Source organism: Pristiophorus japonicus, chromosome 9 (assembly GCF_044704955.1).
Source record: "Pristiophorus japonicus isolate sPriJap1 chromosome 9, sPriJap1.hap1, whole genome shotgun sequence".
Taxonomy (NCBI): domain Eukaryota; kingdom Metazoa; phylum Chordata; class Chondrichthyes; family Pristiophoridae; genus Pristiophorus; species Pristiophorus japonicus.
The window spans coordinates 117,288,510-117,309,415 of NC_091985.1; the positions used below are offsets into that span (position 1 = coordinate 117,288,510).

At 43.3% G+C, this 20,906-nt stretch overlaps 1 protein-coding gene across 4 annotated transcripts in view; it reads left to right on the plus strand.

Moving 5' to 3' along the window:
- ehbp1 (EH domain binding protein 1) overlaps positions 1-20,906 on the plus strand; it is a 499,650-nt gene that overhangs the window by 157,206 nt on the left and 321,538 nt on the right. The gene's annotated exons all lie outside the window — the stretch shown is intronic.

Genomic DNA, 20,906 nt, shown 5'->3' on the forward strand with positions numbered 1-20,906 from the left:
ATGAATAAAGCCACAAGGGAACAATTGAGGAACAAATAAGGGATAATATGAAAAGATTAGGGGAGAAGTCAAAAAAACAATTAGGAAGACAAAGACGAACTATGAAATTAAATTATCAAGGAACATAAAACAAAATAGTAAAATATTTTACAGGCACATCAATAAAAAAAGGATGGTTGGGATGGAATAGGGCCATTAAGGGATAGACAGGGTAATATCATAGGTAACGATAGAGAGATGGCAGAAATATTAAATAATTAATTTGTTTCAGCATTTACCAGGGAGATAGAACAGGTGGACATGCCATTGGATGATGAGATTAGTAATGAGATAAGTACATTTAAAATAAAAAGAGGGGATATATTAAATAAACTAATCAAATTCAAAGAGGATAAAACCCCTGGTCCGGATGGATTGAATCCACGCATATTAAAAGAATCTAGGGAAGAGATAGCAGAGGCATTACTACACATTTAATAATTCGTTAGAAAAAGGTGTAGTGCCAGAGGACTGGTGGATAGCTAACATAATACCTGATTTTAAGAAGAGGGATAGAACATGTCCAGGGAATTATAGACCAGTTAGCTTAATGTCGGCGGTCGGAAAAATAATGGAATCCCTACTAAAGGAGAAAATAGAACATCTAGAAACCAAAAATAATATAATGAATAGTTAACATGGATTTCAAAAGAGAAAATCTTGCTTGATCTCATTGAATTTTTTGAAGAGGTAACAGAGGGAGTAGACAATGGTAATGTAGTAGATGTAATTTATCTAGATTTTCAAAAGGCCTTCGATAAGGTACCCCATAATAGACTGATGAACAAGGTCAGAGAATGCGGAGTCAGGGCACAAGTAGTAGAATGGATAGCTAACTGGCTTCAAGACAGAAAACAGAGAGTAGGGGTAAATGGTAGCTATTCACAGTGACAGAAGGTGGGTAGTGGTTGGTCCACTGTTGTTCACAATTTATATTATCGATTTAGACTTTGGAATCAAAAACACAATTTCTAAATTTGTGGACGACCCCAAATTGGGGACGATAGTCAATACTGAGGAGGACTGCATCAAATTACAGGGGACATTAATAAACTTTCAGAATGGGCATATCATTGGAAAATGAAGTTCAACAGATAAATGTGAGGTATTACATTTTCATAGGAAGAATAGGGAGGCCACTTATTACTTGGAGGGTGCTATTTGGTTCTGTAGCTATTTGGTTCTGTCTTCACTAAGGAAGACACAAATAACCTTCCGGAAATACTTGGGGACCGAGTGTCTAGCAAGAAGGAGGAACTGAAGGAAATCCTTATTAGTCAGGAAATTGTGTTAGGGAAATTGATGGGCTTGAAGGCCGATACATCCCCAGGGCCTGATCGTCTGCATCCCAGAGTATTGAAGGAAGTGGTCCTAGAAATAGTGGATGCATTGGTGGTCATTTTCCAACATTCTATAGACTCTGGATCAGTTCCTATGGTTTGGAGGGTAGCTAATGTAACACCACTTTTTAAAAAAAGGAGGGAGAGAGAAAACGGAATTATAGACTGGTTCGCCTGACATCAGTAGTGGGGAAAATGTTGGAATCAATTATTAAAGATGTAATAGCAGCACATTTGGAAAGCAGTAACAGGATCGGTCCAAGTCAGCATGGATTTATGAATGGGAAATCATGCTTGACAAATCTTCTAGAATTTTTTGAGGATGTAACTAGTAGAGTGGACAAGAGAACCAGTGGATGTGGTGTATTTGGACTTTCAAAAGGCTTTTGACAAGGTCCCACACAAGAGATTAGTATGCAAAATTAAAGCATATGGTATTGGGGGTAATGTATTGACGTGGATAGAGAACTGGTTGGCAGATAGGAAGCAAAGAGTAGGAATAAATGGGTCCTTTTCAGAATGGCAGGCAGTGACTAGTGGTGTACCGCACGGTTCAGTGCTGGGGCCCCAGCTATTTACAATATGCATTAATGATTTGGACAAAGGAATTAAATGTAATATCTCCAAGTTTGCAGATGACACTAAGCTGGGTGGCATTGTGAGCTGTGAGGAGGATACCAAGAGGCTGAAGGGTGACTTGGACAGGTTAGGTGAGTGGGCAAGTGCATGGCAGATGCAGTATAATGTGGATAAATGTGAGGGTATCCACTTTGGTGGCAAAAACAGGAAGGCAGAATATTATCTGAATGGTGACAGATTAGGCAAAGGGGAGGTGCAACAAGACCTGGGTGTCATGGTACATCAGTCATTGAAGGTTGGCATGCAGGTACAGCAGGCGGTGAAGAAGGCAAATGGCATGTTGGCCTTCATAGCGAGAGGATTTGAGTATCGGAGCAGGGAGGTCTTGCTGCAGTTGTACAGGGCTTGGTGAGGCCACACCTTGAATATTGTGTACAGTTTTGGTCTCCTAATCTGAGGAAGGACATTCTTGCTATTGAGGGAGTGCAGCGAAGGTTCACCAAACTGATTCCCAGGATGGCAGGACTGACATATGAAGAAAGACTGGATCGACTAGGCTTATATTCACTGGAATTTAGAAGAATGAGGGGGGATCTCATAGAAATATATAAAATTCTGACGGGATTGGACAGGTTAGATGCAGGAAGAATGTTCCCGATGTTGGGGAGGTCCAAAACCAGGGGGTCACAGTCTAACGATAAGGGGTAAACCATTTAGGACCGAGACGAGGAGAAACTTCTTCACTCAGAGAATTGTGAACCTGTGGAATTCTCTACCACAGAAAGTTGTTGAGGCCAGTTTGTTAGATATATTCAAAAGGGAGTTAGATGTGGCCCTTACGGCTAACGGGATCAAGAGGTATGGAGAGAAAGCAGAAATGGGGTACTGAATTTGCGTGATCAGCCATGATATTGAATGGTGGTACCGGCTCGAAGTGCCGAATGGCCTACTCCTGCACCTATTTTCTACGTTTCTAGGAGGGGATCTCGGAGTACAAATACACAAATCACTAAAAGTTGTGAAATTGGTTAGCAAGGCCATTAAAAAAACACAAGCACTAGGGTTTATTTCTAAATGCATAGAATTGAAAAGTAGGGAAGTTAAGCCAAACCTTTATTGAACTTTGGTTAGACCACACTTAAGAGTACTGCATACAGTTCTGGTCGCCATATTATAAAAAGGATATAGAGACAGTGGAGAGGGTGCAGAGAAGACTTACAGGGATAATACCAGAAATGCGAGGGCATACATATCAGGAAAGGATAAATAGGCTGGGTCTCTTTTCTCTTGAAAAAAGAAAGCTGAGGGGTGACCTAACTAGAGGTCTTTAAAATTATGAAGGGTTTTGATGGAGTGGATACAGAGAGAGTGTTGCCACTTGTGGGGAAGAGCATAGCTAGAGGCCATCAGTGCAAGATAGTCACCAAGAAGTCCAATAGGGAATTCAGAAGAAAATTATTTACCGAAAGAGTGGTGAGAATGTGGAACTTGCTATCGGGGAGTGGTTGAAGCGAATAGAATAGATGCATTTAAGAGGAGGCTCGTCAAGCATATGAGGGAGAAAGGAATAGAGGGTTATGCTGATAGATTTAGTTGAGGAATGACATGAGGGGGCTCGAATGGAGCATAAATGCCAGCGTGGACTGGTTGGCCGAATGGCCTGTTTCTGTGTCGTATACCCTATGTAATCCTATGTGTGTAATGAGAGTGACTGGCATTATGTTTCTGGAACATCAGTTCCCTATTCAGCACCACATAGAGCGAGGGAACATGCAGAAAAGAAAGCATGCGGAATGCTAGATTTGGGAATAACTCATTCCTAAGAAAAGTTGCTGATGATTCTACGTTTTGATGGATGAGAAGTAAAGGGTTACTAAGCACCTCACGATTCCATGTGACCAAAGGATATTGCAGATGCTATAAGTGCTTAAGCTCAATGGGCCCAAATTTCCCCATGAGTTGCACCGTATTTTTTGGTGTAACTTGATTTTTCTGGTGTATCTTTTTAGTAGCAAATATGGCCATTTAATTTGCACCAGTGTAAGTGAGTTAGTTAGGTTTTTTGTTAGGTCCGTTTTTTTTTTCAAAAGGGGATGTTCCCAGCCACTTACACCATTTATGCCAATTTGTCCAGAAAAAAGTTGTACTAAACTAACTTAGGGCAGCGTATGTGTCCACTTTTATCTGCACAGAAAGACCTTATTTACAGTTAAGGAATCTGTGCAAGTAACTACATTTAAAGCACCACCAAGCACCAACCAAAGCACAAAAAGTAATAAGCAATTAATTAACAAATAAAATAGAACGAACCCTGCACCTAAAGCACCAAGACCAAAGTAATAAGCAATCAATAAATAACAAATAAAAAAAATAGAAGGAACCCTGCACCTAAAGCACCAAAATTAATCAGTAAATAACAAATAAAAAATAGAACTCCTACCTTGGGGAACGCAGTGGGCTGCTGATGAGGGAGCCCATTCGTCCAGGGCTAGGGACGGCGTGCTTTGGCCCCTCCCATTCTGACTCCAGCGCGCATGTGCAGAGGTCCCGGCACTGTTTTCAGCGCTAGGACCAAGCTCCGCCTCCCTCTCTTTCTTCTGTGTCACGCCAGCTTCACAGATGGCCTGAGAATCGTCCATGATCGCACGGATTATTTTTGCCGCTGCTTCTGATGTAAAATATCAGTGGGGGGTCGGAGGTGCGCCGAAAAAAACGGAGGGCCAAATTTGGACCCAATGTGTGTAGTAAAATGTGCATTCTGTGTTTACTCCTAAAAGATTGAGTTTACGGCTATATGCTTCAGGATAAAAAAAATACATCACTCGTGTTCCAGCAACTGGTATATTCCGTCATAATGGGGGCTAGGAATATGCAAAGGATTTGGACGTCATTATCATATGCCCTTCCCTATCTCTGTAACTTCCTCCAGCCCTGCAAACCCCTCCCCAGAAATCCCCATTTCTCCTCCTGCGGTCTCTTGTGTAAACCCTTCGCCCCACAATTGCTGGCCATGCCTTCAGCCATCCAGGTAGATCCCATGCTCTGTAAATCCCTCCCTAAACTCCTGCACCATTCAACTTTTGGTCACCTCTCCTATATCTGTTTTTCTGGCTTGGTCACCATTTTTGCCTAATTACTCCTCTGTGAAGCACCTTGGGACATTTTTCTATGTTAAAGGCGCTTTATAGCTGTACATAGAAACATACAAAATAGGTGCAGGAGTAGGCCTTTCGGCCCTTCGAGCTTGCACCGCCATTCAATAAGATCATGGCTGATCATTCCCTCAGTACCCCTTTCCTACTTTCTCTCCATACCCCTTGATCCCCTTAGCCATAAGGGCCATATCTAACTCCCTCTTGAATATATCCAATGAACTGGCATCAACGAGACTCTGCGGCAGGGAATTCCACAAGTTAACAACTCTGAGTGAAGAAGTTTCTCCTCATCTCTGTCCTAAATGGCCTACCCCTTATCCTAAGACTATGTCCCCTGGTTCTGGACTTCCCCCAACATTGGGAACATTCTTCCCGCATCTAACCTGTCCAGTCAAATTCTTATTAACATAAGAACATAAGAAATAGAAGCAGAAGTAAGCCATGGGACTAAAGGCGGACAAGTCCCCTGGACCTAATGGCTTACATCCTAGGGTCTTAAAAGAAGTGGCTGCAGAGATAGTGAATGCATTGGTTGTAATCTACCAAAATTCCCTGGATTCTGGGGTGGTCCCAGCAGATTGGAAAACCATAAATGTAATGCCCCTATTTAAAAAAGGAGGCAGATAAAAAAACAGGAGGAACTATAGACATTTGGAAAAGCATAATTCAATCAAGCAGAGTCAGCATGGTTTTATGAAAGGGAAGTCATGTTTGACAAATCTGCTGAAATTCTTTTGAGGATATAACGAACAGGATGGATAAAGGGGAACCAGTGGATGTGGTGTATTTGGATTTTCAGAAGGCATTCGATAAGGTGCCACATAAGAGGTTACTGCACAAAATAAAAGTTCACGGGATTGGGGGTAATATATTCACATGGATAGGAGGATTGGCTAACTAACAGAAAACAGAGTGGGATAAATGGGTAATTTTCTGGTTGGCAAACAGTGACTAATGGGGTGCCGCAGGGATCGGTGCTGGGTCCTCAACTATTTACAATCTATATTAATGACTTGGATGAAGGGACCGAGTGTAATGTAGCCAAGTTTGCTGATGACACAAAGATGGGAGGGAAAGCAAATTTTGAAGAGGATACAAAAAATCTGCAAAGGGATGCAGACAGGCTAAGTGAGTGGGCAAAAATTTGGCAGATGGAGTATAATGTGGGAAAATGTGAGGTTATCCACCTTGGCAGAAAAAATAGAAAAGCAAATTATAATTTAAATGGAGAAAAATTGCAAAGTGCTGCAGTACAGAGGGATCTGGGGTCCTTGTGCATGAAACACAAAAAGTTAGAATGCAGGTACAGCAAGTAATCAGGAAGGCAAATGGAATGTTGTCCTTTATTGCAAGAGGGATGGAGTATAAAAACAGAGAGGTCCTGCTACAACTGTACAGGATATTGGTAAGACCACACCTGGAGTACTGCGTACAATTTTGGTCTCCCTATTTAAGGAGGGATATACTTGCATTGGAGGCTGTTCCGAGAAGGTTCACTCGGTTGATTCCGGAGATGGGGGGGTTGACTTATGAAGGTAGGTTGGGCCGATACATATTGGAGTTCAGAAGAATGAGAGGTGATCTTATTGAAACATATAAGATAATGAAGGGGCTCGACAAGGTGGATGCAGAGAGGCTAGTTCCACTCATAGGGGAAACTAAAACTAGGGGACATAGTCTCAGAATAAGGGGCCATCCATTTAAAACTGAGATTGAGGAGGAATTTCTTCTCTGAGGGTTGTAAATCTATGGAATTCTCTGCCCCAGAGAGCTGTGGAGACTGGGTCATTGAATATATTTAAGGCAGAAATAGACAGATTTTTGAGCGATAAGGAAGGAAAGGGTTATGGGGAGCGGGCAAGAAGTGGAGCTGAGTCAATGATCAGATCAGCCATGATCTTATTGAATGGCATAGCAGGCTCGAGGGGCCAAATGGCCTACTCCTGCTCCTATTTCTTATGCTCTTTTACAGCTCTTGAAGCCTGCTCTGCCATTCAATAAGATCATGGCTGATCTTCGACCACAGCTCCACTTTCCCATCAAATCCCCATATCCCTTGATTCCCTTTGAATCTAAAAATCTATCGATCACAGCGTTGAATAACTCACGACTGAGCATCCACAATTCTCTAGGGTAGAGAATTCCAAGGATTCATAACCATCTGAGTGAAGAAATTTCTCCTGATCTCAGTTCTAAATGGCCGCTTCTTTATCCTGACTATGCCCCCTAATTCTAGACTTTTCAACCAGGCGAAACAAACTCTCAGCATCTACCCTGTTAGTCACCTTCAGAATCTTCAATGTTTCAATGAGATCACCTCTTATTCTTCTAAACACAGATAATATAGGCACAATCTATTTGATCTCTCCTCATAGGAAAACCCTCTCATCCCAGGAATTAATCTATTGTTGTAGCAGGACTGGGGACGAACCTCTCATTTGCATCACCAATATAGGCCCCAAGTTTCGACATGATTTGCTCCTGATTTTTAGGAGCAACTGGTGTAGAACGGAGTATCTTAGAAATCGGAATTCTCGCCATTTAGTTTGTTCCAGTTCTAGTCAGTTAGAACAGTTTCACTTTGGAACAGAATTTTTTTTCAAAAGGGGGCGTGTCTGGCCACTTACGCCTGTTTTCAAAGTTTCGTGAGTGAAAACTTACTCCAAACTAACTTAGAATGGAGTAAGTGAAGATTTTTGTACGCTCGAAAAAACCTTGTCTACACTTTAGAAAATCAGGCGTAGATTACAAATCAGGCGTAGGTTACAAATCAGGCGTAGGGAATGGGGGGGGGGGGGGGGGGAGGTTTAAAGGGAAGTTTACAAACATTAAACACTTCAGTTTTACAAATAAAGAGCCATCATCAATAATAAATGATAAAAACATCAATAAATCAACCAATAAATCAATCAAAAAAAATTAATAAGAAATGTTTTTTTTTTAAATCAATAAATAAAACATTTTCTACTTACCGACTGCAGCACCGGGAGCCCTGCAACAGCGTGCTGGGATTCCACCCCCCCCCCCCCCCAGTGTGTCTCTGTCAGTGTCTCTATCTCTCTGTCTGTCTGTGTGTGTCTCTCATTCTCTGTCTGTCAGTGTCTGTGTTTCTGACAGCGAGGGGAGGGCCCGTCCCCAGCACCAGATTTACAGGTAGGTGGCGTTGGGTCGGGTCGGGGGGAGCGCGGGTCGGGGGGGTGGTGGGAGGGAGGTCGGTTCGGTTCGGGTCAGGGGGAGGGAGGGAGGGAGGGAGGGAGGGAGGGAGAGAGAGGGAGGTCAGGTCAGGTCAGGTCGGGTCCAGTCGGCGGGGGGGGGAAGCAGGAGTCGTGTCGGTGTCGGGTACGGTCCGGAGGCGGGGGGGTGGGGGGGGAAGCGGGAGTCGGGTCGGGTCCAGTCCGGGGGGTCGAGTCGGGTCCGGTCCGGGAGCGGGGGGTGGGGTGGGGGGGAGGGCGGGAGTCGGGTCGGTGTCTGGTCCGGAGGCGAGGGGCGGGAAGCGGGAGTCGAGTCGGGTCGGGAGGAAGCAGGAGCTGGCCGTGGGAGGAGCCTTATTCACGCAGCCCCAGTGAGGCCATTCGGCCAGGGCTAGGGGCTGTGTGCTTCGGCCCCTCCCACACAGTTTTGGGCGCCTGGAGCTACTGCACATGCGTGCCCACTGTAGTGTGCATGTGCAGAGGTCCCGGCACAGTTTTCAGTGCAGGGGCCTGGCTCCGCCCCCTGCAGCTCGTGCTGCGCCCAGCTGCAAATGACCTGCAGGGAGCTGGAGAATCTGGAAGTTTTTTTTTAGGCGCACTTTGTGGCGTGAAAAACGGGCGTCCAGGTCGGGACTGCGCCATTCTAGGCGCGGTTCGAAACTTGGGCCCATACTGACCAAGTTACAATAGGCAGCGTTAGCCATTAAAAACTAAAAATGTGGTTACGTTGTTGTAACAGAAGTGCTGTATTACAGCCATTGCCTCACAATGGTCCTACTCTGCAACAATGAAGCAGGCACAGGCTTTTCTTGGCATTCTAAGCTACTATTGGAATTTCATAATTTATAGAAAAAGCCACTTCAACATCTGACCTCAACAGGTGGAGTGTTCGACAAGCTACTTTTTTTTAATGGCTGAAGGAAGCACTGAGCGCAGGACCTGTTTTAACCAGACCTTAGTATACTTTATTTGTGGTTTACATGGATGCTTCTGACTGGTTTATTGGAGCTGTGCTGACTGAAAGGAACAGGACCCTGTTTACCTGAGATGCAAACTACCACTGCGAGAAATGGGGCACTCATCAATCAATAAACAATCTCAGTTTGTGGGTGTTATCGAGACTCAGTTAGCTTACGTTTACAGTACGTGATTTACACAATATTCTGACCATAATCTTCTGGTATAGCTAAATTCAGCATGTAATAAAAATGTGCTGTTTCTGCATTAGAGTATTGCCATACAGGCATTTAATATAATCAGGCATAATAAGGGAATAATATATAGTAAATGCAAATAGTTTATCAGATTTTGTTTGCAAGGGTGCTGTGAAGTGACCAATGTGTCATTCTTGATATGATTACGCATCTGTAGTATTATTTGTCTCAAAATCCCAGCTTCAAAATAATTTATAAGTTAAAAATGGACATGTGTTTTCTTTCAGCAGTTCTCTGTCCCTGTCTATGGTTTACATTATATGATGATTCAAAATGATATGTGAATACCGAAAGCCACTTCGGGATCATGTACTTGACTGTTTTTACACCTGTTTATTTTATCAATGAAAGCCATACAAAAATTACAGTAAATCCTAAAATGTGGTCTGGCCAAGATGAGATTTACTGTCAATTGTATATTCTCCTAAATTGAAAAATATTTATGAATTAATCAGTGTAGCATTTTGGGGATCTTTTCTGATTATCTGACAGCCCCTTGTGATTAAAAATATTTGGATAATTTGACAATTTCTATCCTGTTTTTGGATACTCATGCAAGGATTCTGTTCAGTTGTGCATTTACTGACTGAAAATGATAATGAAGTGCTTCCACATTTTTCATGGTCTTAATGACTAAATGTAATTAATCTTGCAGTTGCAAGGACAAAGGAGTCCATGGTGTGACTTGCAATGCCCTTACTCTAATGTCTTAACCTTAGTCTTTGAATTGCAAACTGTAGCAACATTTTGATTTCATTTCAGAGATAACAATAGTCTTTGTCTGTCTTTCATTCTGATTATGCAATCTAATTTGCTGTACAGTTAATTAGAGTGTGGAAAAAGACAAAATTCCAGTCCTTGGTCTCCTGTGCTCAGAGGAAATTAAAATTGATAAATCTGAAGTAGCTGTGTCTGCATCTACCTACCCAAAGCTGAAGAAAGTAAAACTTTGTAGGCATTGTAATGTTTTAATATCAAATCAATTCCAATTTTTTTTTGGAATAAATCAATCCAGTTACTGATTAATTTGACTACTTTTATGGCCCTGTATCAGTCTACTTCGTGCAAGCAGTTAGATTTTATTTTGTCACGTTTAACTCAAAAGTTAATTTCACAGATAAATACTATCAATGACAGGTACTCACGGACTTTCTTCCTGGCCTTCAATAAATGATTGCTGCTGGCATTCTGTTGTGTTAATTTACAAGATTCTTTGACTCACCTTGGAGAAATTATGGCTGTGCGATCGGGATGACAGTGAACTGGCAGCGTTGGCCATCATTCCACCTTTGAAACTGACTGCAACTTTGGGATTTGGTGTATGCGCAGGCTAACGCAGTAATCCTGAAGTTGCAGTCTGTCATTGACCGCTCCAAGGCAGGCTGCCCTGTGCCCCCCGCCCCCCATCCAACAGAGCCGGTAATCTGTGTAAGTGGCCAAATCAGGGAAACTGACACAAACTTTGGCTTTTCCGTAGTAAGTACGCTGTTAAATTCCCCACTAAAAGTTAGACCTAAAGGGATTGGGTGTAACTGGGGTTTTAACAGCTTATTGACTGTTAAACAAGTGTTAAGGGCCTGGAAAACTAATTTTAATTTTGTGCAGTGTGAACTTTGTTCATTTTAATAATTTAAATTTTTAAGAAACTTTTCAAAAAAAATTTTTTTTGTTAGTCCATCTTTATTTCAGATTTACCTTTTCCCCATGTGAAGGCCCCAATCTTTCTTTTGTTCTCTCTAACTATTTTTAAAAGTTTGAATTTTAAGAGCTTAGCCACTTCCTTGTTCACTGTGTGTGCGAATTCTGCCTTTTGATTAGCTGCTTAGACAGCCTGTTGATGTCACAGCAGTTCGAACAAGGGGATCCTCATTAAGTTCCATTGAATTGAACTGAAGATTGGAAAACCTGAAGTTTTCGACACAGAGATTGTGAGATCCTCAGCAGCGAACATCTTTGTTTCGCTGTTCACTGCAAATTCCGGGCCTGTTTTTTAGGGTGGTGGGAGTGAGAGGACCTGAATTATCCAGCAACATTAAAGCAACTGAAGATTACCCATTCAGTTAAGAAGCCAGTGATACTACTGAAAGCTGTTTCATGGCTTACTCTTGTATAATGAACTAATTCCCAATAAAACCGTTTCATAACCCATCATTTCTCATAGAGTTCCTCCTGCCTCTTCCCCCAGCCCAGCAATTCTGTTTGCCATTTTGTACTTTCCATTTTATAGGCTTGAATAAAACACATACAAGGACAGATTCCAATCTCTAACTGGGGTCTTACAAACCTTTAAAATAAAGATTATAAAATAGAGAAAAATAATCCTAAGAGGATGTGGGAATTGATAGGAATTGGAAAGTATGTTATTGAGTTAGTTCATCATTTAAGACTAAGACATGAAACAGCTTTCCGTTGTATCACTGAATTCTTAATTGAATAGGACCTGTTCAGCTGTTTTCATATTGTTAGATAGTTCAGGCCCTTCCCAACTCGCACTAAAATTTTCAAAGATCAGTCACATTGCCAATACACCTTTGATTTATGTTGTCTGTTGGCCACACGGGGGCAGCATTTAATTAGTATTGTACAGTATAGTTGCAGGATTCAAAATGAAGTGACTCTGGAAGACCAAGTTCAGCAAGCTATCTGGGCCGTTAGGTGGCTACTCAATGCAGAGATGAAATGAATGCAGCAGCGAGGCTAAGCTTTTCTGACCCTGCATCAAAGAATAAATGAAAAAAAGTAAGAATAAGCTATTGTGCCATGGGGAGATGATGAAATTCAAGATCCACACACATAATCTCTGGCTGAACCTCAGAAATGTTAATCCCTGGGTAGAATTATTTGAGCTGTAGATTGTATTTTATCTTAGCAATGGCAGTGTATCCAACAATGCCTATTTGTGCATGATATTTCTTACTGAAGCTTAGGATAGGAGAATAAAAATGCTTCAAGAAATATTTGATGATTATTTGAAAATAGCTAGGAAGCTTTGCTTTGAAAATTTGTCAATTTGCTTCCTACAAAAATTGGCTGTGATTGCTTATTATGGAACTGTCAAAATATGCTAGACATATGAGATGATTAGGTTCTAAGCTTTCAACTGCTTTCAATTATTCTATCCATCCCTTTCAACAGAAAAGCTCAATGTTTTAAATCGGGGTGACTGTTAATACTTCTAAATACTATATTCACATTGGAAATTCATTTTTACAAACAGTATTAAGTTTATTTGCATATTCAAGTAGATATGAGCTAGATTTCTGATAGTTATTTGTATGCTGTGTGCAGCGTGGCAGTATGAGTTTCCAGCATTAGGATGTGTAATTAAGGCAACTAAACTCGTATCTGGACTAGAAGTGTTGGTATACAATGTTTTCTAAAGAATTAAAGTGCAGTTCAGTGTCTACCTTTATTTAATATTCCCACACTTTTAAATGGGCGAGGTGTTAGAGCGGCAGGGGGAGCAACAAGTGGAGGATGTTCTCGTCCACGGCCCAGTGTACTGAGGCTAGTTGTAAAACCCTGCTGCTGCTGTGATTGAGATCGGCTAACTCGACAGAGCCTGAGAATCAAGCTTAGAGCCTTTTAGTCTGTGTGACTCAGTTACACCACAGCCTTTACCAACTGAGCTATCAGCGGAGCTTTAACTTTCAAACAATGCAAGTTTTGTGGCTTTCTACTCTTCAGATATTGCAAGAGCGTATTTAGGGAATAACAAAGTTATGTTTTTGGATCAGATTGATGTGCTTAAATGCTGTTTTTTTTAAACAAGTCAGTATCTCACTAATTAGCTACGAACAAAACGTTTCTCCTATATCCCTGCAGATGAGAAAAGGATGAGAAAAAAACTGGTATGGGCCTAGCGCAATTTTTATATAGTTTGGCATGAATTTTATATGGATGACCTTGTTTCACATGTAGTGCAACTTTTTTTATTTACTGCTTAATAAATATTTGGGTTGTGCAATTATGCAGACAAGTATTTTATAAAATGTTCAGTATTAATAATGCTATAATTCTTGTGTTTATGTTTACGAATCAAGTCCATTCCATTGGTTTCTCTCAGACCAGAGAATGCAGTATTCAATTGGAGGATTTCCAATCCTAGTTTTATAATCTAGTATAAAGACAATTTTAAATCCTGTTTGTGTACATTCTCTACTATTAATCGCTAAAATCTTGAACTTCACCTCTCCTAGGGCTGACTCTGTGGACTTGCAACTGCACTTTCAAATTCTCAATTGCTAGCCTTTGGCCCTCCATTTGTCATGTCATTTCTGCAGCTCCTGATCTGATCAATCACACCCTCACCTTCACCTTTGATGCCCTTGTCCCCAATAAAACCCTTGCTCTTTCCCACCCTGGTCATTCCCCCTAGTACTGCCCTCATCTCCGCTCCCATAAGTCCAAGGGATGCGAACTTGAATGTTTATGGCTCACAGCTGGTTTAGCCATTCAATGCCGGATCTGGCTAGACCATATAAAGTACTATCGGGTCATGCTCTCGTCTGCCAAAATTGCTCACTATTCCAGGGTCATCCTGGAATGTTGAGATAGCCCCCGGCTTCTCTTCACTACAAACCATCATCTTAAACCCATCTCCCCTGTCTCCTCCACCCTCACCTCTAACAAGTGCGGGGAGCTCATGGACTTCTTTGTCATGAAGAATGGGACCATCCATTCAGCTGCCTCTGCCGCTTCCCTTCTTTCCCCTGCCCTATCTCTGAACTCGCATCTTTCTCTAGTTTCGCTCCAATCTCCCCTCATGGCTCTCCGAGATCACCTTGTCCATGAGACCCACTTCCTGCTCATTTGATCCTATTCCCACCAAACTGCTGATCACCCAACTTCCCTTCCTGGCTCTCAAGTTAGCTGATATTAATGATTCCCTCTCCTCGTGTACTGTCCCCCTCCCCTTGAAATATGCTGTCATCAACCCACTCATCAAAAAACCCACCCTTGATCCCTCTGTCCTTGCAAACTATTGCCCTGTTCCTAACCTCCCTTCTTCAAAGACCCTTGAACATGCTGTCGTCTCCCAAATCCATGCCCATCTTTCCAGCAGCTCCATGTTTGAACCCCTCCAATTTCCACAACCGCCTCAACACTGAAACAGCACTCATCAAAGTCACAAATTACGCCCAATTCTGAATGAGGAAGAAAATAAATATCTTAATATCACTAGAGCCACATTACATCCCATGCATGAACATAATTTTAATTTAAAATTGACATCTACTTTTACAATTTATACATTTTCTAATACTTATCTAAAATGGTGTAAACAGAGCAAAGAGATCAACGCATTCATATAGTGCCTTATCACCTCCTTAGGATGTCCCAAAGTGCTTTACAACCAATAGATTACTTTGCCATTCACTGTTGTAATGTAAGCAAACAAGGCAAACTATTTTGTTTGCCGCAAGATCCCACAAACAACAAATGAGGTAGGATGTAAGCCTGAAACTACGGAAACTTGTTCTTTGAATAGTATCATGGGATCTTTTTACATCCAGGCTTTACAGAAGCAGGCAGATGGGGCCTTGGTTTAATATTTGATTTGAAAGAGAGCGCCATCATCAATTCAGCACTCCCTAAGTATTGCATTGAAATAATATCCCAGATTATGTGCTCTCAAGTACTGGCACTTAAATCCACAGCCTTCTGACTTGGGTGAAAATGCTGCCAATGGAGCCAAGCTGACATGAGTGCATGAGAAGCAGAGTGTCATCTTGACATTGACTATTTGCTCTCATGGCTCTGTTCATGAGTTAGCTTCATTGCTTAGAAATTGTATTCACATTTTCTTATCCTGTCTCTTTTTTATGTAGTGGTCTTATGTTGTAGTTTTGGCCAATGTCTAAGATTTATCCAGCAGTACTGGAGGTGAGAGGTTCAGTGCCTTATTTTGTTCCCACGAGAGTGTTGTTGCCCTAACTGGCCCAGTGCCACTCCCAAACAGGCCAAATATATCTCTAAAGTAGATTGACCTCCTTGGGTTTTTATTTGTGTGTGTCTGTCTCTGTCTTTCTTAAATCATTGCATTTCTTAGTAACCATTATTTTGTGTATTTGGTTGGACTCTTAAGGGTAATTAACTTACAATTAAGTTGGTTTACTCAAAAAAGGTAGTTGAGGCAAATGATCCAGTATGACACATCGCCCATGAAATAGCATTGTAGTGCTTGCTGCCTAAGCACTGCAATCTTGTAAAACAAATTGCAGAGGTGATAAAAAAGCTGATGTGAGCGATAATTAATAACTTGCTGTGCCAAATAATTTTCTTTAACCGATTTTCCTACTTGTCTACTTGCAATATTCTAAAGCATTCTAAAAGGTCTTAAAAGAAGTGGCTGCAGAGATAGTGGATGCATTGGTTATAATCTACCAACATTCCTTGGGTTCTGAAGAGATCCCAGCAGATTGGAAAACTACAAATGTAACACCCCTATTTAAAAGACAGAAAGCAGGAAACTATATACTGGTTAGCCTAACATCTGTCGTTGGAAAAATGCTGGAGTCCATTATTAAGGAAGCAGTAGCAGGACATTTGGAAAAGGATCATTCATTCAAGCAGAGTCAGCATGGTTTTATGAAAGGGAAATCATGTTTGACAAATTTGCTGGAGTTCTTTGAGGATGTAACAAGCAGGGTGGATAAGGGGGAACCAGTGGATGTGGTGTATTTGGATTTCCAGAAGGCATTCGATAAGGTACCACATAAAAGGTTCCTGCACAAGATAAAAGTTCACGGGGTTGGGGTAATATATTACTATGGACAGAGGATTGGCTAATTAACAGAAAACAGAGAGTCGGGATAAATAGGGTATTTTCCGGTTGGCAAACATTAACTAATGGGGTGCCGCAGGGATCGGTGCTGGGTTCTCAACTATTTACAATCTATATTAATGACTTGGATGAAAGGACCGAGTGTAATGTAGCCAAGTTTGTTGATAATGCAAAGATGGGTTGGAAAGCAAATTGTGAGGAGGACACAAGAAATCTGCAAAGGGATATAGACCATCTAAGTGTTTAGGCAAATATTTGGCAGATGAAGTATAATGTGGGAAAATGTGAGGTTATCCACTTTGGCAGAAAAAATAGAAAAGCAAATTATAATTTAGATGGAGAAAAATTGCAAAGTGCTGCAGTACAGAGGGACCTGGGGGCCCTTGTGCATGAAACGCAAAAAGTTAGTATGCAGGTACAGCAAGCAATCAGGAAGGCAAATGGAGTGTTGGCCTTTGTTGCAAGGGGGATAGAGTATAAAAGCAGAGAAGTCCTGCTACAACTTTGCAGGGTATTGGTGAGGCCACACCTGGAGTACTGCATACAGTTTTAGTCTCCATATTTAAGGAAGGATATACTTGCATTGGAGGCTGTTCAGAGAAGGTTCATTAGGTTGATTCCAGAGATGAGGGGGTTGACTTATGAAGATAGGTTGAATAGGCTGGGCCTATACACATTGGAGTTCAGAAGAATGAGAGGTAATCTTATTGAAACATATAAGATAATCAGAGGGCTCGACAAAGTGGATGCAGAGAGGATATTTCCACTCAGGGGAAAATAAAACTAGGGGACATAGTCTCAGAATAAGGGGCCGCCCATTTAAAACTGAGATGAGGAGAAATTTCTTTTCCTCTGAGGGTTGTAAATCTATGGAATTCTCTGCCCCAGAGAGCTGTGGCGGCTGGGTCATTGAATATATTTAAGGCGGAAATAGACAGATTTTTGAGCGATAAGTGAATAAAGGGTTATAGGGAGCGGGTAGGGAAGTGGAGCTGAGTACATGATCAGATCAGCCATGATCTTATTAAATGGCGGAGCAGGCTCGAGGGACCAAGTGGCCTACTCCTGCTCCTGTTTCTTATGTTCTTATAAAATGCTTGCTATATTGTAAACAGTTGCTTTTCCAGTTTTATGTTATGTTGACAGCTTGGCTACACTGACAGATGCTTAGCTGCCCATGTTGTTTATGTATGTGTATTGTATTTTCATGACATTTATATAGCCAAAGGGAGGACAGGGCATTTGACACGGTTCAGAAGTCCGCAATTGTCCTGATTTTGTAATCAGAAGAGTGCAAATGTTTGTTTCAGTTCATCCAACATAATCCATTGTAGTGACAAATTAAATGAACCTAAGGCCTGTGAGCTTTGTGTTACTGATGCATTGAGCTGGAATACAAATTTGTAAGTTATCTGTCCTATATAGGTCTGCCTGCAGTACAGAAGGGTTCATTAGTGATCAGCTGTTTCATTGGAATTTACCTGCAACTAAATTTGAACTGAGTGCCCCCTGGTTAGTGTTGGCAAACATTATTAAAGTTTGCATGGCTGATAATACAATTCTTTCGATAGATGTGTGTGTGTAGTTAATACAGTTTCATATTTTCAAGGCATTCAGCAAAGGCAACCTACATTAATGGCATTAGGTTAATGGAGGCTATACGAAAATTATTTGTAAAAATCTGATCAATGAACAAGACGTAAAAACAGGTGAAAGGACAATTTGATACTATGCAAAATAAAAGACAATAAATATGTTGTACTCTCATTTGTAAACAATTAAAGGCATCCTACAGATGTAATACTCTTTTAGCACCCTAACACACCATAGTCACCAAGTCTACTTTGATTGCTGCTGGAGAATCTAGGTGGTTTAAACATGCACAAAACAAATGACACCCTGACATCAAAGATGAGCACAGCCATATGCACAACTCCTACTTTCACATCCCATAAAGCCACAACTGCACCAGCATTGTTTTAACAATACATCACCAGGCTAAAAGATTGGATTCTCTGCTCGTCACATTACATATCCAGATGTCAAATTAATTAGTTCTTCAGGGCTAGAATTTCCAGTGGCTCACCGCTCGGTTTCTCGGCAGTATTGGCCATTTTGGGCGAGAACCAGGTCGGTGAAAAATTCCCCACCTGAGTTACGCCGGCGGTTTCGAAGTACCGCTGGGCAGCGGACCGCCGGCGTGCACCGTCCATAGATCACCATGGTGCGAATTTTGGCTCAGTGGTGACCCGTAGGTAAGTATTAAAAAATACGCTCATGAGAATCAGCGGGGCTGGACAGTCGGTGAGTAGCCCTGCAAGAAAAAGGTAAGTAATTGGTTTTTTACTAATTATTTTAAAATTCTCTTGTAGTGATTTAAGTGAAAAGGGTCCTGAGAATATTTCTGATTTTTTTTTATTTATGTTTTTTGAAAAAACATTTTTTGTGTTTTTCTCCTCCTAGGCCCAACATGCAGCCTTGGTGTAAATTTTTAGTAAATTTATTAAGTATCGCCCATTTTCTTTAAGAACCGCCCAATCGGCCCAAGATTCCACTTTTTCGCTGAGAATTGGGGTACAACACCCATTTTTTTTCATGGGCAGATTTTTTTCTTTTTTGGGGGGAATTTTTTGCTGGTGATAATCTTGGGAATTTTAGCGGTCTTTTGGGCGGCAATCGGGAGCTGGCGAATCTTTTGGAAATTCTAGCCCTCAGTCTTTTTGCAGTTTGTAGATCAGATAAGATGATCATTCACAGTTTGCATTTTTAATCATTAAATTTTATCAGCACAGCTCATGTTTTTTCTATTCAACATACTTGAGAACAAACAAACAAACAATCTTGTTCAGACTTGAGATGTTAGTACTGATTGGTACTAGCCAATGGGCTTCAAAAACAAATTGTCTAATTACTACCTTCTTTAGAGCATGCATACAAATAACTGCCTGCCAGTTTACAAGCTCAGTACATAGTGTTCTTTCAAACAGGCTGGTTGACATTCCACCCAATCATGTGCTCTCTAAAGTAGTCATAAGGGGCCTAAGTTTCGAGCCGCGCCTAGAACGGCGCAGTCCCGACCTGGACGCCCGTTTTTCGCGCCACAAAGTGCGCCTAAAAAAAACCCTCCAGATTATCCACCTCCCTGCAGGTCCTCTGGCCCTCGGCACAGTGCAGCACGAGCTGTAGGGGGCAGAGCCAGGTTCCTGCGCTGAAAACAGTGCCGGGACCTCTGCACATGCGCGCTACAGTGGGCACGCATGTGCAGTAGCTCCAGGTGCCCAAAACAGTGTGGGAGGGGCCAAAGCACGCAGCCCCTAGCCCTGGCCGAATGGCCTCACTGGGGCTGTGTGAACAAGGCTCCTCCCACGGCCAGCTCCTGCTTCCTCCCGACCCGACTCAACTCCCGCTTCCCGCCTCCGGACCGGACCCGACACCGACCTGACTGCCCCCGCCCGCCCCCGGACTCGACCCGACACCGACTCGACTCCCGCTTCCCGCCTCCGGACCGGACCCGATACCGACCTGACTCCCGCTCCCCCCCCCCGCCCCCCCGGACTGGACCCGACCCGACTCCCGCTTTCCCCCGCCCCCCCCCCCACCCCCCACCCCCCTGCCTCCGGACTGGATCCGACCTGACCTCCCTCCCCCCGACCTGACCGCCCCCTCCCCGACCTGACCTCCCTCTCCCTCCCTCCCCCCGACCCGAACTGAACCGAACCTCCCTCCCACCACCCCCCCCGACCCGACCCAACGCCACCTACTTGTAAATCTAGTGCTGGGGACGGGCCCTGCACGAAGTCTCGGGCCCGGCCCGTTCAGCCTCCCTCCCCCCCCCCCCCACAATCTCCTTCCCACCCCCCCAATCTCCTTCCCCCCCCCCCAATCTCCTTCTCCCCCCCCCCAATCTCCTTCCACCCCCCCAATCTCCTTCCCCCCCCCCCAATCTCCTCCCCCCCCAATCTCCTTCCCCCCCCCCAATCTCCTTCCCCCCCCCAATCTCCTTCCCCCCCCCAATCTCCTTCCCCATCCCAATCTCCTTCCCCCCCCAATCTCCTTCCCCCCCCCAATCACCTTCCCCCCCCCCAATCACCTTCCCCCCCAATCTCCTTCCCTAATATCTCCTTCCCCCCCAATATCTCCTCCCCCCCCAATCTCCTCTCCCCCCCCCAATCTCCTCTCCCCCCCCAATCTCCTCTCCCCCCCACCCCAAACTCCTTCCCCCCCAAACTCCTTCCCCCCCAAACTCCTTCCCCCCCAAACTCCTTCCCCCCAAACTCCTTCCCCCCAAACTCCTTCCCCCCAAACTCCTTCCCCCCCAAACTCCTTCCCCCCCAAACTCCTTCCCCCCCAAACTCCTTCCCCCCCAAACTCCTTCCCCCCCAAACTCCTTCCCCCCCAAACTCCTTCCCCCCCAAACTCCTTCCCCCCCAAACTCCTTCCCCCCCCAATCTCTTCCCCCCCCAATATCTCCTTCCCCCCCCAATATCTCCTCCCCCCCCCAATCTCCTTCCCCCAATATCTCCTTCCCCCCCCCAATCTCCTTCCCCCCCAATCTCCTCTCCCTCCCCCAATCTCCTCTCCCCCCCCACTCTCCTTCCCCC